The following is a 25,559-nucleotide window of genomic DNA, read 5'->3' as shown; positions in this document are numbered from 1 at the left end:
AAGGCTGGGTGTAGGTACGGTTTGTACCAGATGGGGTGTACATGTTCTGCACTGATTGCAATCAGCTCTACCTAAAACCTACTGATTTGTTTGACATTAATAAGGGCCACTGACTGTTGCCACAGTTGTTTATTATACTCTGTGTCTGAAATTACGGTACTCTGCAAGGGAACGAGCCTTATTGTATAATGCCTGGAGTGGCCATCTGGGCCATGTTCAGATAAAAATCCCTATTTTCGACAATAGGGATTTTCAGCCAAAAACGACATGTACGGCCACTTAAGACTAAATAGACATACCCCCTACGTAAGGCATGTGAACAAAGCAGAATAGAGCTTTCTGATTTTTCTACATTTATCATCTAAAAGCAGCATACTGTAAATAACCTTTCTGCTTTTACAATTCAGTTAATGATGTGAGTTTTGAGACCAATAACTTACAAAGTATGTAAAATGCCGAGCCAGGAGAGGATCAGGTGTCATCATTTGCATTGCTTATCTCCTGCTGCTGTTAATATATTTGTCCCGGGATTCCCAGACACTTATTTTATGTTAAGTATCATTAGTATTATGCATGGTAAGGATGACATTATTTTCTTGTCACTAGGTTTTTAATTAGGACTTTTGATGAAAATGTCATCATTAGAGTCGCCATTCGTTTCCTGTGAATGCCCTGCAGTAAATAGAAAGTTGGCTGCATTGTTACAATCTTGCCCTGTTTCACTGCCACTAATTAAACTGACAAGTAACTTAAACTGATCTCACTTAGGACATTGATTCAGAGAGGTGACAGCAATAGATTGCCATGTTCCTGTACCTTGTTCATGTCACTCTGTGTGTTTCAGCATATCTTATTTCTAATAGAGCGAGACATAGGGAATTTTGGTTAAAAAAAACACCCAACTGTCTGTGATTCTAAAGCTATTTGTGTTTTCTTCTATAGATATCCTCTATGTTGCTGATTATTCGGGTAGAACTCTGTATCTTCCTGTATTCAGCCCGCCAGCAACATGCAAAGGAAAAAAAAACATACCCGGGGCACCATTTATTTTTTATTTATTTATAAAATGTTTTACCAGGAAGTAATACATTGAGAGTTACCTCTCGTTTTCAAGTATTTCCTAGGCACAGAGTTAACATGACAAACAATACATGGTTACAAATACATAGTTCCATTACAATGTTGTGGAGTAGGGGTATGGGCGGCTGTTGTTGCTGAAGGCTATTATTTCACCTGTTAGCGTGCCTGACCAGCTGGTCCTGGAAGTTCAGTCTGACTTCCAGTCTGGTCTTGCTTCTGAGTTTAGCCAGCAACGCCCCCCTTTGCCACCAGGGCCAGGAAATTTGGCTGGGCGCTCCCCCTGGTGGCGGCTGTGCTTGTTTTGGGGCTCTAGTTGCTGTATGGGTCCTGAAAAAGTGTACATTTTTTGTAGGTTCTGATACCTTCTGTTGAACACAGAAGAGAGCACTTGATAGAGGGATCTCTCCTTCATGTGCTTTTTAGAAGCACTGTTATGACATTGAAAGATACAAGCACACACCAATGCTGCAGTAGGGATTTCAAGTAAACATCTCCATATTTCCGTCCCCACTAGACATCTTGCAGAGTAGACTCTGAACCGGAACTTGTTGTTAAACTCTTTAATTCCTTGTCCCTCTGGGCGATTGGTTCTTGTTTTATCTGGTTGTGTATGTATGTATGTCTTTATTTATATAGCGCCATTAATGTACATAGCGCTTCAGCATTTGGGCCGACCTCCGATCGCACAAGGATGACCACAAAATCGCAAAAGAGGAAAAACGAAAAACTCATTTGATTTAAAAGCATATTTCCAAAGCTTCTAAATGGCGCATGCAGAGAGAGATGCAGCCCCAGCCTCCAGCTACGGCTCCGATTCAGAGCGGGAGTCACGGGGGGAGAGGAGCACCAGCCTAGAGAGGCAATTAGTAATAAAGAGCGACATAACAAAGCTCTACAATGACCTAAAGTCTCTCTTTCAAGCAGAGATGAAAGAATTAAGGAGAGACATCAACAGCATCGGTGACAGGACGGATTACTTAGGGGAAAAAATGGACACCACAATAAAAACCTTACGGAAGAATGAGAAAACGACGGCTTACCTGGAAACACAGATGGCTGAAGTGGCTGAGAGACAGGAGGACTCTGAAAACAGAGATAGGTGCAATAATGTCAGAATCAGAGGAATTCCAGAACCCATCACTGATATTGAGGAACATATTTCAAAATGTACATAGCGCTTCACTGTAGTAATACACGTGACAATCATATAAATAACACATAATACAAATAACAGATCATGGGAATAAGTGTTTCAGGCATAAAAGTAACATTTCGGAAGAGGAGTCCCTGCTTAAAATCTAATTGGTAGGTAGGAAGAATGTACAGAGACAGTAGGAGGGCATTCTGGTAAGTGAGTCTGCAAGTGGCCAAACTTTATGTATCATGTGTATAGTATTAGCCACGGTGCTACTCATATGCTTCTTTAAGCAAGTGTATTTTAAGGTGGGTCTTAAAGGTGGCTAGAGAGGATGCTAGATGGATATTGAGGGGAAGGGCATTCCAGAGGTGCGGGGTAGTATGTGAGAAAGGTTTAAGGCGGGAGAGGGCTTTAGATACAAAGGGGGTAGAGAGAAGGCATGCTTGAACAGAACGCAAGAGTCAGGATGGGGAATAGCGAGAACTTAGGGCTGAGATGTATGAAGGGGCAGAATAGTGTAAAGCTTTAAAAGTGAGGAGGAGAATTGAGTGTGAGATGCAGGATTTGATAGGAAGCCAGGAGAGTGATTTCAGCAGGGGAGATGCTGAGACAGATTTAGGAAAGAGCAGAGTGATTCTGGCAGCAGCGTTTAGGATAGATTGTAGGGGGAGACATGTGAGAGGCAGGAAGGCCGGACAGCAGGAGGTTACAGTAATCGAGACGGGAGAGAATGAGGGCCTGAGTCAGAGTTTTAGCAGTCGAGCAACAGAGGAAAGGGCATATCTTTGTAATACTGCAGAGGAAAAAGCGACAGTTTTTAGATATGTTTTGAATGTGAGAGGAGAATGTGAGAGAGGAGTTGAGTGTGACCCCTACGCAGCGTGCTTGGGCTACTGGGTGAATTATAGTACTTCCAACAGTAATGTGGCTAGAGCTTTGTTATGAATACCAAGAGTATAGAGAATGTGAAGGAGAAGAGGGTGGTCCACGGTGTCAAATGCTGCAGAGGGGTCCAGTAATGAGCAGAGTGTAATGACCTCTTTCTTTGGCAGCATGGAGGTCATTAGTTATTTTACTGAGGGCTGTTTCAGTCGAGTGAGCAATGCGGACGCCAGATTGTAGAGGGTCTACGAGCGAATAGGTGGTTATTCAAAATGGAAACTTTACAGGGATGGCCATTGTAGGAGGACATGTGCAGAGGTACACAATGGAGACTGATTATAGTGAAATTAAATAAGCCTTTTATTGAGCCTTTTCCTTAACATCAGGAAACCATCCAAACAAGGGGTAAACAAAGCTTCTATTCACTTGGGAGTATTTCTAGTGAAATACTATGCAGTTCACAACTCCCTTAGATAAGCATGTCTCCCAGCCCCAAACATATAGCAAATAAGCAGATATAGAAAGTCTCATAAATGAAAGTCTTATCTGTTCCTTGTGGTTTGGAGGGGAAATCTTCTCTGTCCCTGGTTGCTACCTTTTCTTTAGGGTTTGTCAGCATTCAGGTTTAGAAGTTTCTCCTGTGTCTTGAAAGCAGCTCTGCTGTTTCTTCTGGCAGGGCTCAAGACAAGTGTCTCCAAGTTCAGCTCAGGTGTGAGCTAAGGAGTCTCTCTTCCTGTCTCAAAAGACAGGCTTTTCTAAGCCATTTAAATCAGGCAGGTGGTGTTAGTTAATTGCCTACCAGCAGTTAACCACCACACTGCTGGATTAGAGGCATATTTGTGAACAGGGATAAGTCCCCTGTTACAGCCATGAATATCTTTTATTAGCCATCCATAAAGAAGGAATTACTTTCTATAGCTTAACTATACTAAGGGAGGGAGAGAGAGAGTCACTGTTTAAAATATCTAAATTTTTCTGTAAAACAGAAATTGAGATTTAGGTATCTAAGTAAAAAAATAGTGTGACTTGTTACATAAAATAATCACACTTAAAACTAAACTATTCTCTGTAAATCCCTGTTTTAGGCCTAAAATATCAAATTATATGTGGTTTGAGATGTTTTTAATAAAATGATGATACAAATACAGTAAATATGTAGATGAGTATTGTGTTGTAGCCATTCCTGCTGTGTTCAATAGGTTCAACTCCCATGAAATGAACCTACATTTAGCAGCAATGACTGGCTCCCTTATTCTGGCTTATCTTTGTGGCCGTTCAATTATTTGCTAGGCTTTGAATGACGTATTAGAAAATATTGTAGCACACCAATTTGTCAGTGCCACATTCAATATTTACATCCAGAGTGAAAAAAAAATTGCTCTTGTCTAATGGAAGCGGTGTGTTCTTTCCAAGAGCAACTTCAGCTATAGATAACCGATTGGAAAAAAGAACTTATTTTTAATGCAAATTTGTCCTGTTGCTCAGGCTCCAGATATGTAAGCACCTGAACCACAGGATATCTCATTTCTTTTGCAGTGTAAGTTAGTTGTAGGTTGTGATACCTTTTGAGGGTGGGGTGCAATATTTACACGTCTTCGTAGAATAAATTATAATGCACAAAGCTTGTGAAACCTAGTCTTCTTCAAGTGTATTGCTGAAACACCGTTGAAAGGAAGTCTATAAAGGGAAATTCTGTTGCCCCCTAAATGTTGCCGTCCTAGACCCTGGCCTAATGGGAAATTTTCCACTGGCTACACCTAAGTTTCTTTTCGTATCTCCTTTATCTCCGGGATATATATATATATATATAAGGAAAAAAATAGGAGAGAGTGCACGCCCATAGCGTAAAATTGTAGATTTAATGAGGGGAAGGAGGGGAGGGGGGGTTAAAAATGCACTTACAAAAGTACAATAAAATCAAGCATATGTGATAATAATCACCACCATCCGGTTATACTGCATAATCTTGGGGCAATCCCAGACTTCAATTGTGAAGGATCGACGTCCGAGCGGGTTTCCAGGGCTGGTATGCTGTGTAGAAATCCAAGAAAGTAGCTCCGTATAGTGTAAGTCTCTGTTGCACTCGCGCATGGATGAGTCCACTCCAGCGCTTGGTAATGACTTCAGTGTCAATGCGTCTGACGTAATGACGCTCCCTGACGCGTTTCGTCAGTCACGGCTAACTTTTTCAAAGGGACACATCCCTTTGAAAAAGTTAGCCGTGACACATCCCTTTGAAAAAGTTAGCCGTGACTGACGAAACGCGTCAGGGAGCGTCATTACGTCAGACGCATTGACACTGAAGTCATTTCTAGGGATTGCCCAAAGATTATGCAGTATAGCCGGATGGTGGTGATTATTATCACATATGCTTGATTTTATTGTACTTTTGTAAGTGCGTTTTTTACCCCCTCTCCCCTCCTTCCCCTCATTAAATCTACAATTTTACGCTATGGGCGTGCGCTCTCTCCTCTTTTTTTCCTTCTAGATACCTTGTGGACGCGGTTTGGCCACATTGAGAGCTGCCGGAGACCCTCCATACCAGCATCCATACATTCTCACTGGAACTATTTGAGGACTGGTTTATCACTTTTTTGCTTTTTTCTATATATGTTGTTTTGTATTTATTTTGGGCTTACTATATGACTTTTAGGTCCATGTTAAATTTTGCTATTGTCATTCAGGTATTCACCCACAATAGTTCACATTTGTTTTAGATTTATCTTTAGCAATTTTACATTTATTTTTATTGGTTCACTTTAAATCAGAGGCGCAGCTTTTCTCTTTTTATATATATATATATATATATATATATATATATATATATATATATATATATATATGTGTGTGTGTGTGTGTAGTTTTTTTTTGTGATGGTAAGCACCGGTACGGTGTATTGGCACCTACCATCAATGTTTTCTCCTACTTTGTCCTCCTGCTCCTCATCTCCGGTGGCATCTTCTTGTAATGACGAGTCTCCTCATGCCACCTGGTTGCCATAACAACGTGGCGCCATGCTGCATTGCCTCGCGATATCCCATTGGGTATAGTAGCAATTGGTTATTTTCACTATAATGTAAGCATACCATCTTTTTGGTCTATTTCAAACCCCTTAGGAGGTGTGACATCCCTGGAAATATAACTATAGGCCTAATATATAAAAGACCTAGTCCATCCCTATTCTGATACTGATGCAGCGGTCGTTATTTTAACAAATCAATATCACATGACCGCATCATTTGACGCTGCGTTGCCATGGCGACGCGTATCCAGATGCCGGCTGAACTACGGTAAGTAAGGTTTACAGAGGCCTTCGCCACTTCCCTGGCACTTAATTTAAGTGCCCATGGGAAGCACGCGGGGTCTCTGTAAACCCAGCACCCCCTGCAGTTAATGGGGAATGCGCACTGCTGGGTTAGAGGATTAGTATAACTACTAGCACTTTTATTTCCCCCGCATCTGATATTTAAAACAAGCCCACAAAAAAGCATTTGCAGCGGTTATTTTCAAGCTGCTGGGATTTTGTAAAGATTCGCAAATGCAAAACGTTTGCATTCTTGGCGAAAATTTTTTACTTTTGCTAAATGGTCAAAGATGGCTGCCTCCTTGGGAAAATATAGGAATAAGTCAATCATTTAGTTTTATTTTTTATAAATCTCCTCTAGTGCTCAGATATATATATATCTTTGTGTGCTTTCCCGTATTTTATCAAGGGTACGACCTGCCCTGAACACCATTAGTGTTAAGCATCACCAAGGCTTATTAACTTTGTGGTGTTACCATGTATTCCAGGTCTTACCTCAAAGGCCTTGTGTTTCATATTACGTATTAGTGAGAGTGAAACATAACATTGCAGTGATATAGTAACAGATTGGGACACATCTGGGAAGCAGCTGGCTCTCAATTTAGAAGTGTCTAGTGTCCTCAGTGTGAGGGGATGCCAGGAAGGATGGAGAAAGCCAGGCCCATGTGCAGCTACTTAGAGGCAGTGATTTGGGCCTTGTAAATGGCAGCATCTGCAGGCTTTCAGTTTTCAAAAAAGGAATTAAATTGAGGTTTTCCCTGTGTATGTGGAGGGTGAATAGGTACTTATACAGTATGTCTCTCCTTTGAAATGTGTTTCGCAATTGTGTTTGAATTAGAGTCGCCGGCCGTACACTTCTGCCTTCAAAACATCTCATCACAGATTACCAACTGGGAGGGAGAGTTCATAGCATGTGTGTACAGGCAGAGCAGGCAGAACACAGGCAGAACACAGGCAGAGCAGGCAGAACACAGACAGAGCCAGGCAGAACACAGGCAGAGCCAGGCAGAACACAAGCAGAGCAGGCAGAGCAAGCGGAACACAGGCAGAGCAGGCAGAACACAGGCAGAGCAGGCAGAACACAGGCAGAGCAGGCAGAACACAGGCAGAGCAGGCAGAACACAGGCAGAGCCAGGTGGGACACAGGCAGAGCCAGGCAGAACAGGCAGAGCAGGCAGAACACAGGCAGAGCAGGCAGAACACAGGCAGAGCAGGCAGAACACAGGCAGAGCTCAGGCAGAGCTCAGGCAGAGCTCAGGCAGAACACAGGCAGACCAGACAGAACACAGGCAGAGCCAGGCAGAACACAAGCAGAGCAGGCAGAGCAAGCGGAACACAGGCAGAGCAGGCAGAACACAGGCAGAGCAGGCAGAACACAGGCAGAGCAGGCAGAACACAGGCAGAGCCAGGTGGGACACAGGCAGAGCCAGGCAGAACAGGCAGAGCAGGCAGAACACAGGCAGAGCAGGCAGAACACAGGCAGAGCAGTCATAACACAGGCAGAGCCAGGCAGAGCTCAGGCAGAGCTCAGGCAGAACACAGGCAGACCAGACAGAACACAGGCAGAGCCAGGCAGAACACAGGCAGAGCCAGGCAGAACACAGGCAGAGCCAGGCAGGACACAGGCAGAGCAAGGCGGAACACAGGCAGAGCCAGGCAGAGCAGGCAGAACACAGGCAGAGCTCAGGCAGAGCCAGGCCGGACATAGGCAAAGCCAGGCGGAACAAAGGCAGAACACAGGCAGAGCCAGGCAAAGCTCAGGCAGAGCCAGGCAGGACACAGGCAGAGCAAGGCGGAACACAGGCAGAGCCAGGCAGAACAGGCAGAGCAGGCAGAACACAGGCAGAGCCAGGCAGAGCTCAGGCAGAGCCAGGCGGGACACAGGCAGAGCCAGGCGGAACACAGGAAGAACAGGCAGAACACAGGCAGAGCCAGGCAGAGCTCAGCAGAGCTCAGGCAGAGCCAGGCCGGACATAGGCAAAGCCAGGCGGAACACAGGCAGAACACAGAGCCAGGCAAAGCTCAGGCAGAGCCAGGCGGAACACAGGCAGAGCTCAGGCAGAGGTCAGGCAGAGCTCAGGCAGAACTCAGGCAGGCAGAGGTCAGGCGGAGCTCCGGCAGAGCTCAGGCAGAGGTCAGGCAGAGCTCAGGCAGAGGTCAGGCAGAGGTCAGGCAGAGGCCAGGCAGAGCTCAGGCAGAGCCTCGTGAACACAGGCAGAGGCCAGGCAGAGCTCAGGCAGAGCCAGGCAGAGCTCAGGCCTGTGAAGGGTTCTTAGGTAGATATACTTTTTGACATAATCATATTTTGTCCAGGTATTTTGTGACATGAATTCTCCTAAAATGCACATTGAACAGTAATATTGGAATTGAGCATTATTTGTGCCTTTTAAAGTGGTAAAATACTATATAATATCATTAGAGACCTACAAATGAACCCAACTCCCCTAAATGTTTCTCACGGGACAAAAATACAGAGGCACTGTATATGTACCTAAACAATTGTGGGTCTTATATATTAAGAGGTTCTATGTCATATTAATCTTGTCAATGCCAGAAGGCACATTATGGCACATGCAGGTTCATATTCACTGGCCGTTATTACAGTTTCACTATTAGCTTCACAATGCTCAAATTTATGAGACCAAAAGGAGACAATGGACAAAACACCAGTCTTGAATGAGTTCTCTAAATCAGGGGTGCTCCAGTCCAGACCTCCAAAAGGTCAGGTTTTCAGAATTTCCCAGCTTCAGCACAAGTGGCTCAATCAGTGGCTCAGTCTTCGACTGAACCACTAATTGAGCCACCTGTGCTGAAGCAAGGGTATACTGAAAATCTAACCTGCTGGCAGGTCTTGAGGGCTGGAGTTGAGCGCCCCTGCTCTAAATATATACTTCCCTGTCCAGTGTTTTGTTGTGTATACTCTGTAATACAGAACAAGGAGTTGCATGTAAACATGGAAAGGAAGACAATGACCTGCCCAGTGTGTTCATTTTTATGTCCCTACCCAGAATCCTCGTCTTTTGAAAAACATGGGAAAATGACGCCTTTTTGGGGGACCTTACAGATAGACTCATGTTTACGTCCTAGGCTTAAGTGTATCTGTATATTAGATGAAAATGACGCTTTTTAATATGTGGGAAACACATTTGCAACGTGTTCAGCATAAAATGCTCTGATATTTATGCGGTTACTGTATATATGTTGCAAACACCCTCAGCAAGAGAATAACCATAACATACTGTCTGAACTGCAGATTTGAAAGTAAAGGTTTGAATCTAACGTTCCATTTGTGCCTCTTAGATTTTATTTCTCAACGAGGCCGTTGCAGTTTAATACGCCTTCTATATCAGGCTAGAGAACAGAGACAGCTGTTCCCCATGATTTCAAAATGTTTTTAAAAATTCAATATATGAGAATACACCACGGAGTAGCCAAATGGAGATTTTTTTTTTTAAATGTACCTTAAGTTATAGCTTTTGTAATAACCTTGAAAACGCGTGGTAAAAATATCAGAATACTAATGGTTCTCAGTGAATTACCTTTTCAGTAAAATTGCCATTGCGTTTAAAGTTCTTCAGGAAGTTGGTTTGGGAAATGAAAAAAAAAGATTAATTATGGATAATTTGCCAAAGATCAAAGATAAGTGGCTTCATAGTTTTAAAACTAGATTGCAAAGGTGCTGGAAAATATCTGAGCGGGGTGAAATAATGTGAAAAGGAAAATGTATTGGGACTAATATGAAAAGATGTCGTATAAAGATTATAGAATCTTTCCCTGGCTCAGTCTGCTCCTTCCACTTCTGACTTGTAGGTAGTAAGCAAACAGTTGGAATGCCCCTGAGGTTCCCATCATTCAACCAATAAATTGGGGATAAGAAAAAAGAAAGCGCGCCAGGATTTCTGCTTTAAATGATCCAAACTAAAGAACACACCAGGAAGTAGAAAAAAAAGGATGTATTTTTTTTTCATTTACCTTTTAATTTTATTTTTATTTTAGCTATAACATGTTCTTTAAGAAAAAAAATTACAGTTAGATTTACTCACAGGAAGCACTTCAGAATAAACTGAGCATACTGTACACTACCTTTGTTTGTCATAATAATATATGCCCCTGTGTGGTTATATTCCTAGGCAGAACTCATAAAGGGAAGCAGTAGAATAGTGTGGGTGTATATGTGTGCCTCATTTAGGGCCTCATGCAGAGAGCAGCGCTAGAATAAATTGGAGAGTTTAAGAAAAAGTAGCTTTAATGGAGAGTTTTTTTTCTCCATATGCAGAAATGGGCGAAATCCGCTATTTTTAGCATTACTGCATGTGGAGAATTGTAAATGAGGAGATGCGCGCAGCTGAAAGGGAAAAAAAAAAAATCGCGCATTTTTTTTTTTGTTTCCCTATAGCCGGCGAGCTCCTGCTTCTTGCCAACTTTAGTAGGCGGAGAAAATTGGAGAAAATTGCGCCAAAAACAGCCACTAGATGGCGAGCGCGCCTTTCTGAATTCGGATATTTTTCAGACTGGCGAGATGTAGTTTCTCGCCAGCCGCGCGGCGAGATTTTCAAATAGAAAAAAAAAATGGCGCTTTTTTCCTAACTCGCCATTTTCAGCTGTTTTTTCCGCGATTTTCTCCGGAAAATGGCGAGATTGCAAATAGCGCTGCTCTCTGCATGAGGCCCTTAGTCTGAACGCTGGTAGGCTACTCGTGTAATCACTGCATTTAGACCAATTTCCCTTCCTGTTGTTGGGACAGATTTCTTGTAATTAGACAATGTGTGATGCTGTGAGTGAGTAGCCCACAAATAGTACTTCGGAAGGGAGCCGGCGCATATTTTGACATATACGGTAACTCATCATATCAGGATATGTTGGAGTTGCAATAGAGTGAAAATACAAGAGACTGGCAAATGCTTTGCTGACATTCTCCGCAAATATGCCGTTTTTTTTCACAAACACGGGTATTCGCGGCTTCGTTTTAAAAAGCGACATTCGCCTACCTTCATGTGAATGCAATACCTCTGGTCACTCTGGTTGGGAGGAGAGCGAGAAGGGATTGGGGAGAGAGGGAGAGATAGGGAGAAAGAGAGAGAGAGGGGAGAGGGAGAGAAGGGATTGGGGAGGAAGAAAGAGCGAGAGAGGGGGTAGGGAGAGAAGGGATTGGGAGAGAGAGAGTTCATGGTCTGGAACCTCTGGCGAATAATCAAATATTTTCACATTCATGGGCCAGGTGTTGTGACATTCATGCAAAGGGAAAATGACGGGGATTTAAGGAGCATTCGCACACATTTTTTTACTGTCCAAATATCCCCCTGCGAGTTGATCTTTGTTCAAAATCCGCAAATAATTTACGGCTCAAAGTTTGACACAAACACTCTTTTAGCACGTTTAGCATGTTTGTTTTAAGATATGGTTCAAACTTTTCAGATTTCGATTTGGATGTCTAACTCCGAATAACGTAATGAAAAAACAAAACAAAAAGTGACATCTAGATGCAATATTGCTTTCATTGGGGGGCTTATGACCGATTCCGCCTGCGCTGAGCTACACGGCGCAGACCCCTACAGAAGAGAAGATGTTAACGCCACACTCCCCTACCTTTTCTTTCTTTGTTTGTTCTGTGCATGAGCCGAGGCTTTCTGAGAGCCGAGTAAACACCAAGCTACCAGTGTAATCAAAAATATTTCATCTCTTATTGACCAACAACCGTATTGCTGCCATGCAGACATGTGTGACTGGCTTTCAGTTTGGTTCGCGTTGCCATTGTTTCCACTGCTGGTTTGTTTGTATATTCCGTCCTATGTCCTGTACCAGTATGTGAAACACCAATACTCACTAGTTTCACTAACACTGGCAAGCCAATGTGTAACAGGAACGTGGTATGATCATGCATATCTGATGGAAGTGCATATTTGTGTTAACAGGATTGTGCTGGGATTATCTCCTGAACCACTCATCTGCAAGAACAATATCCCCCCCCCCCCCCCTCCTCTCAAATTAGCACATTGTTGAGGGATTGCTTCTTTCAATTAAGATGCAGTGATTATAACACTGCAGTGGTCATAATTGCAAAGGCCCTTATAATATCATTTGACACGTATGTATAAATTAATTAGGAAATGACATGAGGGTTTTATGCATATGATTAGGATGGAAGATGAAAATGAATGCAAATTGGTTTATTAAGGCTGCAGACCAAGCAATATCCTGCATGTGTTGTTTTCTCTTTAAATAAATCAGTTCTGTACTATAAGAAAATACTTAAATGTATTTTTTTTAAATGTATTCTAATGTAACAGGCATTGTTGTTCCTACAATATAGCAACCATATACAAAGTCACATCCCCTTCCCCTTCCTAAACAGCATAATCTTTTTGAGCCCTGCCCTCTCTAGCAGTGAACCAATTCAATCTAGTGCCTGCCTGGTCACATGATCTTCCTCACAGAACTTTGGCTGTCAGTGCACCAGACAATTACCCAAAATGCATTTAGTGAACCCCCAGCCGAATTTCAGCGATCGATTACAGGAGAGCGGATCGATCAGCAACTTAGCTAATCACTTGTCAGTGTGTAACTTGTATTGAGACACATATAGAATTACATTTTTTCTTTTTTTTTAAATGTCAGCTTAAACTGCAGCTTTAAACAGTATACTGTATCTGTATAACTGTCTATTAAACAGTATATCTTTGCTCTAATGCTTTAAGTTACAATGATGCATTTCATACCAACAATTTAGTCAAATTAAACCTTCCAAAAAATCTATTTCTAATATAACTTCTAGCAGTAATATTCTAAGGCTATTCAATAACTTCTGCTTTACAGTAGTTTATATAGCTCTTTCATCTCAAAATATGACTGTCAGATGGAGTTCAGGCTTGCACTTATCACAATGTTTTGTTACCAAAACATCCTTTTTTAAGCTAGAAGTGTAGAAATGACTCCTTTTCTTCCTTGTAAATATTATTTTTTTTGGACAAACAGCATTTTCCCTTGAGTTTTAAATACATCCTTTGAAATGAGAAGAGCAGGGGGAAATGAAAAACTGGATCACATCCCAACAGTAAAGTTGATAGATTTGTGCTGATTGAACTTGCTAATTTGGACTTTGTGTTTGCATCAGCAAGAAGCAAGTCTCAGCTGAGCCATGATTCCAGATTACCACACTTGCCTTTTTCAGAACCCGCAGAGTACACAGTGCACAGAAGTCATCAAGGTCAAACTCAGACACTTAATGCTCTGAAAGTCATCATTGTGTCTGAGTTTGACTAAGGCAGGTGTGGCCAACTCCAGTCCTCAAGAGCTACCAGGTCAGGTTTTCAGGATATCCCTGCTTCAGCACAGGTGGCTCAATCAGTGGCTCAAAGACTTATGTGAGGCATAAGGTGATGAAGCTGCCTATAAAAGTATTCTTATTACATAGGATTGAAGCAGGGGGTCTCCAGAGCTGGTTTTAAGTCCTACCGTAAATCGCATTTCGCGACCCTTGGGGTTGCGGGGGTGAAATGTGCGAGTAGCTCGCTAGGTGAATGCTACTTCTTTCAAAATAGATGGAAGTAACACAACATTTAGGAAAGACATACTTAACATGAGTCATGTTAAACGCAAGGCAGGGCTAAGGCCTGTAATATAGAGCGTGCTGTTGCGCTACCGTGCGCGCACGCGTCCATCACAATTGACAGTGGGAGGCTGATGTTGATACAGTCGAGAGACGCGCGCTCATGACATGAGCAGTGGTGCGGCAGATGAGGAAAAATACAATTAAATTGTATTTTCACGCTGCTGCCAAGCCGCAAACCAATCACAGCGCGGCCTAATGCTGTGATGTCATAGTCACGCCCCCTAAACGCACGTATCACCGCTTGCACCCTAACAACTAAACATGCACGCCATGTGCACGTGCAACGCTGGGCGCGCGCCCGCACTCGCAGCAGCGAGGACTATATAACAAGCCTTACTTAACATGATGTGAAGCCCATGCTGTTTTTGCACATAATTAGCTTTGTGGATTCGCATTAACCTCAGGGAACATAACGTTAGTCACTGATTTTGATAACAAGACATCATACACTCTGAGATAACAGAGCTCTGTGGCTCTGGGCCAAACAGGACTGCAGGTAAACCAGTGAATAAGGGAAACATGGCAATGATGTCCACTACTCCCCTCACTGATTGGTGCCCATTGTCACATTGGACGGAGTGGTGGTATCCTAGTGGTAAAGAAGTAAAGTAGCTGCCAATTTTATGAGTTTCCGGAAATAAAACGAGATTAATATTTCTCATAAAAAGAAATTTGTTGGAGAATTTACCAATATAATACAAAATTTGGTTAAAAACTAAAGCACATGAAATACAAAAATATATTTTGGACCATGTAAGGGACAATTAATGCAGCTGTTTTTAACAACACAAATGGTGAAAATACATAAAAAATGATATCCAATGCTAATTTCAATTTTCTGCTACTTCCTTTTATCTCAGTTTTTTTTCCTCCTTCTTTCAGTTCTAAATTGATCCCATACTGATTGAAATCACTTCAAAGCTGATCTCGATTACTTTGCCCAGCCCCCTTAATTATCACGAAATGTAAATACTGCAAATGTGAAATATGCAAATAATTCATGAGAACAAAGACATTCCAAATAATTAGGCCAACTTCTCATTTCTTGCTGATTTACTCAATTTGGTAGCAAATTTGCTAAGGAGCACAATGCCTGCCACAAGCCGTCCAGCATACTGTATGAGAGTCCTGTAAATCTGAAAAACTAAAGTTTTTTTTTCAGCTATGTGTTCCAAAGTTATCTGAAGGAACATCTGCAGTCCTGTAAAACATACAGCCTTCACAATATTTAGTGATATGTTTGTGAAATAGGCATTCTGATTTTATCTTCTCTAATATTGATAATGTGATGTTACTGTATATCCATGTAAGAAGGGGTTTTATATCAACGTAGCTGCATCAGTGAGCAATGTGGGAGTAGAATTGGAGCAGATTAAAAAAGCACGCCAAGTGGAATTTTTTATTTTTAGTTTTTTTAACATAGGATTGAAGCAAGGGGTCTCCAGAGCTGAATCCCATTAAAGTTGCAATTCAGTCAATATCCTGGATGTGTGTTTTTTTTAAATAAATAAGTTCTGTAGTAAGAAAAAATACTTTTAGCATTTTCTGTTTTTAAAAAAACAACTTTGAAAGACCAATTTTCTTGTATTCTATTTTAACAGCCATTTGCTAAGGCACTGCCCCTTCATGTCCTGTCACAAGCCCTGGCACGCCCCTTTGTCAGCCCTGCCCTCCCTCTAGCACATGTCAGTGCAGGAGTGCTCATGAATATTCATGAGCTTCCACTGAGTGACAGAAGCAGAAGAAAAACATATCCCTTCACTAATGATGTCACCAAATTTTGCCGATCAATACATGGAGAACGAATTGACTGGCAGCTATAAAGTTCTTTGGGTAATTAGAGATTGCCCACATGAAACTATTGAAGTAAAAAAATTAATTAAAAAAAAAAAAAAGACTGAACTGCAGCTTTAATCTCAGTTTTGGGGACCCCCTGCTCCCGGAGATATTTATCTCAGTAGGGGGTGCCGGTAGCTGCTCCGTTAGCAGAGATCACACAATGGCCGATTTTCTCTTTGTGGGCCAATAGGAAGCCATGATGTCCCCCTGTGGGGACTACCTATTGGCCCACGTGATGCAGGAGCTTTTTAAAAGCGGAGAAATACCAGCACCTCCATCAGAGGTAAGTATCTCTAGAAGAAAGGGGTCCCCGGGCTGAAATGAATGGGGTTCAGCTCTGAAGACTCCCTGCTCCAATCCCACGTACACAAAGAAAGGAAAAAACGCAAAGATGTTGCCCAACTTGGATTGCTCATTTAACTGACCACTGCAAAATTGTAATGATAAGTATCCAAGTTTAGATCTGTACCTGTGTAGACTTCTTCTCTTGGTCAATTCTACCCAATAAGCATTAACCAGGGAGATCAGTATGTTAAGAAACGGAAACAACAGTATTGAAACATGTTATACCAGTGCATATTCATGCACAGAAAAGACATGTTTGTGCTGCATTATTGAGCTAACTGCATCATCTTTATAAATATCCCTCTAAGTGTTTAGTTAACGATAAGTGAGAAAAGTGCTTGGCATGCTGCTATATTACCCACATTAAAATGTGTAAAAATAAGAAAATGATGTTTTTGTCAGTCATGGCAATATACCAAAGAAAGACTAAAAGCAAGAGAAAACCGGAATGATTAAAGCTGCCCTTCACCAGTTGCCTGCATGCTTCAGTACCATTTTATTTTTATAAATTTAAAATGATTTCTTTAATCTTAGTGGTAATTTCTTCCTGTGTATTTGGCAGAAAGAATAATTTGTTCTTTTTTTGTATGGATTCAGAAACTCCAAGTACCTTTCATTTCAAGTGCGTCATAGATAGCTAAGCAGCAGCTGTCAGAGCAGCCAGCCCCTGCACGTCTGTGCAATGCATTTCTAGCTCCTCTAGGAGAGGATGGGTTAACTTGTAGGTGTTATTCCATAGACCTACAGTAAGTCATTATAATTTTTATTAATACAGATAGAAAAATTAGACCAAACAATCCATCAAATGCCAATAGCACCTTTAAAAAAAACATATATGGCCCAGCAAAATAAAGTATAGAACAAGGGCATTAAATAATAATAACCGTTTTCTGCAAACAATTCTGCTCACATGTTACATTTTATATGTTCCACCCTCCTTTCATCAAGCCAACATTTCCAGATTAATTTATCTTTATCCATCAACAAGTGCACTATTATTGTGGTGGCTAAAAGACATTTCGATACTACTGTAACCTTTTGGGGTCCACAAAAGAACCTTTTCCTGCCAATGTGTTGTTTTAAGAAGTACATTATGCTGCTGACATTTTGTTTCAGATGGGCAATGCACTACTTGTGCTGAATTAACATTCTTCTTAAGAATGCTTAGTAAATATCTTGACATTCAAAATGTACATTTAGTCCTAAGCAAAAGCAAAATAATCATGGTTGACTCATATTTAAGGCACTGGTGTTAAAATCATATGTCTCTTTTTAATGCAAGCATCATAAATATTGTGCAAGTTAGCAAAAACTAAATTGATGCATTGCCCTGTTGGTAATAAAATAGAGATATGTCCAGGGCAACAGAGACCTTTCCCGGGGCCCAGGACTATACAGTAGTTTCAACTGGAGCCCCCTGCAGTGACAGGGGCCTTTGCGAAACCTCCCTCCCCTCCCTTACACCCCTACCACCCTCTCTCCCACGTCCCCACTTCTCTCCCACCTCACTAACTCTCTCCCACCTCCTCAACTCTCTCTCACACACCCCAGCCCTCTCCCACACACCACACCTCTTTCTTTATCCCACACCCCCCACCGTTCTCTCTCTCACACTCCCAACTCTCTCTCTCTCCACACCCCCACCTCTCTCTCCACACCCCACCTCTCTCTCTCCCCCACACTCCCACCTCTCTCTATCTCCAACATCCCCAGCTCTCTCTCTTTCACACTCAACAACCCCATCCCCCACTGAATAACCCGCATGTACAGACGCAATAACCCCCCTTCCCCAATACACTCAATAACCACCTCCCTAATTACACACCCTTTCCTTGGGGGAGGCCTCTGGCATGCCGATTCGGTGGGGGAGACGATGGTGGGGGCTTCAGTGAAGGGTGGGGCCACAGTGGGGGAGAGGCCAACTTTCAGTGCCGGCCAAACCTTCCACCCTCCCCCCTTGCAGATGCCAGGCCCGGGACAGTATTCCCTGTTCTCTTCCCTATCGGCGACCCAGGGTATATAATATATGCTAAACACCGTGTACAGTACTACCATAACGTATCGTGGCAAGCAGTGCCTTCAAGTTTTATAGAAAACCTATTCTTTTGCTACATTTGGTCACATATGATGTCACCTTTACTTACTGTATGTGTCTTTAAAAAGGTTTTTACAAAGATACAGTAGAGTTTGAGAAATATAGGGAATGATCACAAGTAGATTCAAATGAATAAACCTCTGGCAGGCTTTATAATGTTCCTTCTACGGATCCTATTTTCTCTCGGCTTCAGTGCACAGGTCCTGGTTTTACTAGACCTTATCAAATCAAATAAATCTGTGTATTTTTTACGGTGTCCATCCTCTTAAGTCATTTTAGAGAGACTGCTGCAGTACCCTTGGATGCAAAGGACGTCTGATTCTCTTTTCAAGGACTATATTGTTAGTATAGCTTCGATCAAGACAAGAGGAATTGAAGGGAGAGTTAGAAAGAATAGGAAAAATATTTAGTAACTCAATAAAGTATACAAGTACTACAGGCGTAGAAGCGAAAGGGTCTGATAGAGCTCATATTAAGGATGTCTGCTTATAACGGGCATAATGGCCATGTTTACTAATCAGTAAATAGAGATGTGAAATCGTATGTCCCTCATAATCAGGATTCCAAAAGTTTGGAAAGAAAATTCCCTGGATTTTCCCATTCTCAATTTGTATTTTCATAATGAAGTGTACAAAACTGTGCACAAAAGCCAGGGGGGGAAAAGCGCCATGGAAGCTATATCCCAAAAATGTTGATGTTAAAGAAAAGGAAATAATAAAGTACGTTGACAATTATAGACCCTCATGGGTTACCCTAACGCATTTCGCACCCAAACGCGATGCTTTGTCAAAGGAAGATTGGTGTCGGCTTCGAAGAAGTAAGCATGCCTTATTATAAAAAAGTGTCTCTATTCTGCCATGAGGCACCTTCCGCAGCTGGAATGTCTTATAGCAGAACTGTAACGCTTGCGCTACCCACTAACAAGGCAAGACCCCGGCACTGAGGTGGGAAGGTACAAAGCCACGCACCCACAGCAGCGGAATCGTGCCTGGAAGGCGGGTTGTCTAGCGTTGCCGGGTCTGGGTTGGAGAGAGAGGGTTAATCGGTATACTTGCAGGTCCTGGGATTGGAGAGAGTAGAATCGTAGAAGTCCGTTAGCCGTGGTCTGGGATTATAGATGGTAGGATAGTCCAGGTCCGTTAGCCGTGATCCGGGGTGGGAGAAGTCGCCGTAGTCGAAGGTAAGCCGAGGTCAATATCCAGAGGGGTTCACTTACAAGCCAGTCGGTACACAAGAGGTTAATCTGGAAGACAAGACTGGAACAAGGCAAAGCACAACTGTAGGAAGCAGCGAGGCTGCACCGAATTATGCTGAGCACTGACGGAGAGTCAGGAACAGGGTATATGTAGGCAGACAGACAGGGGGTGGAGCGGGAGCTAGGATAAACTACAGGAGACAAGAGGCACAATTGATGCTTGACACACAGCTGGGGATCGTTGCACGTCATCACGTGCGCGCGCTGCACGTGACGCATCCGGGGGGCGGAGCCAAGCTCCATGGCAGGGGCTGAAGAGCTGCGGGTGCGCGCGCGCTCTGTAATCAGAGCGGGTTTGCTCGCATGAGCGGAGAGTGGAGCAGAGTCAGCAGCAGCACTAGGTAAGGAGGGAACATGTCGCAAAGGACGTGTTCCCAAATTACTTACAAGAACACTGCTTGGTAAATATGGGCCAATATGTTAACATTCACAATGAACCTAAGCAAAAGCAAGATAATCCTGGTATTTTAATGCCTTTCTTTATCTGTTAGTTTCAGTAGATGCATCATATTCCATCCTCAGAAAGAGTAGAGTAGGAAATACAAATGCTAACATCTTATTAATGCTAAATATGTATATTCGAAAAAAATATATAGAAAAGATATAAATAAAAAAAATCTACATGCAAAACCTACATACGTGGTTTATTTCCAAAGGATATGAAATGAACGGTAAGCTGGTGCTCTCCTAGAGGTAAATCATAGAGATGCAGCCACAAGTATTAGAACTCTTGCCTGAGAGAATTCTGGGGCAGTCTCACAATTCAGTTTGAATGGGACTGCAGGGACCCACAGCCCCCCCGCCCCCCCGTATATTAAACGTGCCACTTGAATTGCCTCTTTAAATGTTTAGTGGCTTGCAATGACTTTATAGGTAAAGATATTATTTTGGAAAAACAAATGAATTCAACACTAGAGCTGTGTAAACCTTCGAATGAGGTGGTAAACCTTGTAAAATATGCCCTGTTTGAGGTGTGAAAATAGACACCAGTCAGAGTTGGCAAGCGATTTGCCAAACATGAAATCAAAGAACATTGCAGTTTTGTTTATTATGCTAATATGTGCAATAATCACTTGATTGGGGTAATGCTGAAGGACTGTGAGTAGGGCACACATGCTATTTTCCACTCACTATCAGGTAATATCTAGCAGAAAGTTTACTCCTCTGCTGACGTTATTAACCCTTTGAGGCTTGGTCCAACATTGTGCAGGGAATGGAATTTTGGGGGAAATTCTCTTACAAATTTGCAAATGCGTTTTGGACCGTTTCGTGAATTTCTTTTCCACATTTCTAGAGCACATCTCCTGAAATGAAAAGTATTTTCTATACCCTCCGTCTTTCCGTCTCTTTGTTGCATTTATAGTCTAATTCACTTATCACACTTTATAACAATGATAACATTATTACTTGTGGAATAATCTATAATAATCTATCATCTACAGGTTACTGATTGTATTCATTAGTATATACTGTACCTTTAAAAAGTTGTATATTTTTGTGCTATTTACAATTTTTTTTTAAATCAGTAAACTTGAAAACAGAATTTTTTTTGCCATAATATACATGTCTATAAATGATTTTGCTCCATTATACCCCTCCCTGGTATTATCAGAAGATACAATAAAGGAGAAGGAGCGGCTCCGTAAGTAACGACACTGACGGGCGCTGAGTTTGAAAAAGGGGAACCTGGTTCAATTCCCAGTGTCCTTGTGATCTTGGGCAAGTCACTTTATTTCCCTGTGCCCCAGGCACCAAGAAATATAGTTTGTAATCTCTATGGGGCATTTGGCCTGCAAAATGTCTCTGTAAAAGAACATAGTATAGTATAAATCTTTCTTTTTTATTTTATAGGTTAGTTACTTTAACACAGCTTTGAAAAGAATATATTAATATATTCTATGTAGCTGTCGAGTACACCCCAATTCACAAGTGTTAGAAAATAAAGACTGAGGACGAGTATAGTGAATATTTCCCTGTAGCCGTGTAATCACTGCTGATACAGAAGCATGGTATGTTTGTGTAAGTAAAGACTCATAATGCATGAAAGGGGTGCGCACAGAAGCAGTTGTTAGGAAACTGCCAGAAATGGATTGCCACAATGATGTGTTGCTTAGACAAGCTTTTAAAATCACCAGGCACTACAATACAGTAAGATAAAACATTATGGAGAATTCTTACTTGCTATCAGGAACGTAGTCGAGGGATTTCATAATATTGTGGGTTCCAAATACTTTGTTAAGTAGGACTGCTGTTTTTTTTGGGAGCTTCGACACATTGGGGAAAAGGGCATGATAACCGCCAGGCCGAGGCTCTCAGAGTACCTCCCCCGCCCCTTGTTTCTCCTCTTTCCCATTCCTAGTGGGGGTTGTGGGGTAGGTTATGGTTGAGTTGGAGTGGTTGGGCTGTGTGTCGGAACTTAAAAGGCAAGCTTCAAGGGGGGAGGGCCTCCTCTTTCTCCACACTGGAGTAAAGTAGCTTCCTTGCCATTGGCTGGTTGGTGAGCAATGCAGGGCTTCAGGGGATAGCGCGGGGTAAATGCAGTAGGCCAGAAAGAACAGAGCTAACTCTTGTTGGGTCCGATGCCATCATTTTCGGATTTCAGCCCCCATGCAGTGGGGCTCTTGTGGTGAATGCAAGTTCTCCCTGGCAGCATTATTCATGCAGCAATTGTATTTAAGGGATCATCAGGGTAGTTTGAAAAGCTGAATGCATTTATAGAAGGCATATTGGATATACTATTGGTTTAGGAGCACTCTGTGATTTGCAGATAATGCAGGATACGAGAGAGTTCAGGCTGGTTATTACTCAGAGTGCAGTTGCTAACAGATCAGCTCTTTCTCTTCTGCTACTTCACAACCCACCTCCAACTTGCCATGTTGTTACAATATTGTACACTATTCTTGTACAATATTGTAGCGGCAATCCAAGCAGGTTTTTTTCTTCTTCATTTTTTTTAAATACAGAATTGAAGCAAGGGGTCTCCGGTTACATTTACAAAATACAATTCTATAGTTGGGATGTGTTGTGAGCATGGTATTCTTGCATCTGAATGTTTATAATCCATCTAATTCTGTCTGAGGGTTAGGTGTGCCTGAGGGCTACCCATTTTCTCTCTCCATAGTGCGGATTTAGAGTTAAAGATACAGTAATTGCAGATGGTAATCAAGGCCCGGGGAGCAACCTCAAACCAGTTGGTGGTGGCAGGTGGTAAACGGGAATGGAGAGGTGTTTGGTTGATGGGTGCATGGCAAGGACAGTGAGCTTTACAGAGATATGGTGAGGAGCCTATAGGAAGATCATTGGTTTCAGTAGCAGTGGAATGGTTGGGGCCCAGTAGAGCTGGCATCATTCAGGGTATTTCTAGCACATGGAATTTAATAGGTGTGTGGATGTAAGGGAGTCGTGGCGAGTAGCTTTATAAGGCGAGCCTGAAGTGGTTCTAATTATATGGTCTGCATAGTAGTTGGTTTACAACCAGTGTGGGTTAAGGTTGAGGGAAATTGTGTTACTGTCTGTGTTTGGAAAAGATCATTATAACGTTATTAAGGTATTCAGAACAGTGGTGGTAAATTGCTTAAAAAAATTTATATATATTATTCATGTGTATATATGGTAGAGTAGCTGCAGACTGACTCTTTTAGTGGACCATCTCTGGTAGCACTAATGTCTCTTATTTAAGAAGGTAGGTAGCACTTGAGGAGTGTTTCGTTTTAATTTCTTTGAATGAGCATGTTACTGGAGGTGTGCTCTCATTGTGCCAAGACGATGTTTCCGGTATAGTGTATGAGAGTTTTGTTTAATTTTTTTGATGTCGGTGTATTTTATGGTAAAATGGGTTGCTCAGATGTGGTCAATAATTCATTTTAACGGGATATTTTGAGTTGCAGGGTATGTAGAATCTGGGCTTTACTGAGTTTGAGGTATTTTTGGGGCATGTTAGGAATGACCAGGACGGGAATAAAATATTACTGTATGTGTGATTCCCGGGTACATTTATAGGGGAACCGAAAACTCCGGACCAAAACCTCCTAGGTACATTCTGTCAACGGTTCCTCCGCAAAATACCACTTGAAACTCATACCCTGGCAATCCCTGCTTGATTGCATGCCCAGAAAGGGAAAAACACAAAAAAAATTATTACAGACAGTACATTGGAATGGTACAATGTTACTGGGCCCAAGAGCTAACACTCTGGGACCCTTATACACGGAGCAGGGGTAACCAAAACGGACTTGACCTTTATTTTATCGCCTGGTTACCCCCTCTGATTACACTTGTGCTGAAAGTACTGAAGGAGGTCATTCAGAAAAGATAGATGCCGTATTTAGGCAAAGCACCTTAACAGTACAGAAAACAAGATGGGCAACTCCAGTCCTCCACGGCCACCAACAGGTCAGGTTTTCAGGATATCCCAGCTTCAGCACAGGTAGCTCAATCAGTGGCTCAGTTTACGACTCAGCCACTGATTGAGCCACCTTTTCTGAAGATACTGGTGGCTAACCTGGTGGTCTTTGGGTGCTGTGCAGCACCTGGCAGCAGAGTCTGTCCATGGAGGGGCGACAGAGGGCCACATATCTGCTGAGGGACACGCATGGCGTGGTGCGTCACACTTTCTACCTCCATTTGATTTCTTCTCAAAGATTTTTTATCAATAAAGCTGCTGCCCAATTTTACCTCCAATCTTGGCTAGCTGGTGTTCCTTGGAGGTTACGTTTGGGGGGGGGGGGGGGGTAACAAAAATGGGGGATTGCTCAAAGGCTCCAAGGTCATTGTTTCAGCGAACGCGATATAAAGATGATGGTTACTTTCTCTCCTTCTGTAGAAGAAAGACAAACACATACCCTTCAATTCAGCAAACAACATGTCTAGGTCCTGTAAGTCCAGCTGTACTTATTCAACAGCAAGTTTGTGTGTGTATGTGGGGAGCTCCATAGAATCGGGAATGTATAGGAGGAACTCTGGTACTATTTGTATGTGCAAAGTGTTGGAGGCTCTCTGCAAACAGGATTTTTTGCAAAGAATGTAGCAAGCAATCACTGTGTCTTGCAAAGAAGCTGTATGTCAGAGGGATGTCACAGAGACAGTTCTTGCCATCGATCCCTTCTTTGCAGACAATATTGTTTTTTAGTGCAATACTAATATGGCAGGCAGCGGTAAAGATGGCAATTGTAAGCGTGGGCTATAGTACCTTTCCTAAGCAAAATGAGAAAAGCAACATAACATTTTCCTATCCAACATTATATCACACTCACTTTTACCTAACGCCTGGTTCTTACACTGCTGCCTTCCCCTATAATCACTGTATACAGCATATAGATGCATTGTGAATGGATCTATCGGTAATATACACACAACATTCTGACTCACACAAAAATCCAACACAGATCCTTTTTTCCAACATTGGAAGAAACAAAAAAAAAATACACTCGAGTGCTGCTTTTTCTGAACCACTATAATCCATCTTTGTCAGAGCTGGTTTTTTTTGTCAAAGCGTTTCCCTCTCCTACAATTATAAGGTGGGAAAATGTTGTTAAGTGATTTTTAGCACATTTATAAGAGTGAATGCACCTTTACAAAGGAACTCCATTGCAAGAAGCCGTGCTGAATTTTGAAGTGATGTGAGTGCATTGCAGCCTCCCTTAGCTGCCACCTTTTTCTCTCACATGTCATCAGGACCGTGCCACCAACACCTGTCTAACCGAGCTGTTAGCCTGAAGAGTTTAATTGCCTTTTGACCGGCTTTCATACTTTAGCAAGGTTAAGCTGCACAGAGAGCTGCAATGTTCTGCTCAGCATAACATCCTTTTCCCTGCAGCAGCCATGTGCCTAAATGTCTCTGGCATGTAGCCCAGCAACCAGACTCTGGTGTTGATCCCTGGAGCTCCAGCAGTGTGCAGCTAGTGCTTGTGGGCAGACCGTGGGCCCCCCTGGGGAGCACTCTCTGTCACTACACAGGAACTGTCTGTGCGCACACCGTGATATTTAACTGGAACAAAGCAACTACCCTGAAAA

The 25,559-nt window shown here is 42.4% G+C and overlaps 1 protein-coding gene across 5 annotated transcripts in view; it reads left to right on the top strand.

Moving 5' to 3' along the window:
- The window catches only part of CTNNA2 (catenin alpha 2), a 1,818,882-nt gene that overhangs the window by 1,189,096 nt on the left and 604,227 nt on the right, over positions 1–25,559 (top strand). The window lies entirely within an intron of this gene.

The sequence above is a fragment of the Ascaphus truei genome, chromosome 1 (genome assembly GCF_040206685.1).
Source record: "Ascaphus truei isolate aAscTru1 chromosome 1, aAscTru1.hap1, whole genome shotgun sequence".
NCBI lineage: Eukaryota > Metazoa > Chordata > Amphibia > Anura > Ascaphidae > Ascaphus > Ascaphus truei.
Note: the sequence above shows the minus strand (reverse complement) of the source record. Positions and strands in the feature narration are given on the sequence as shown.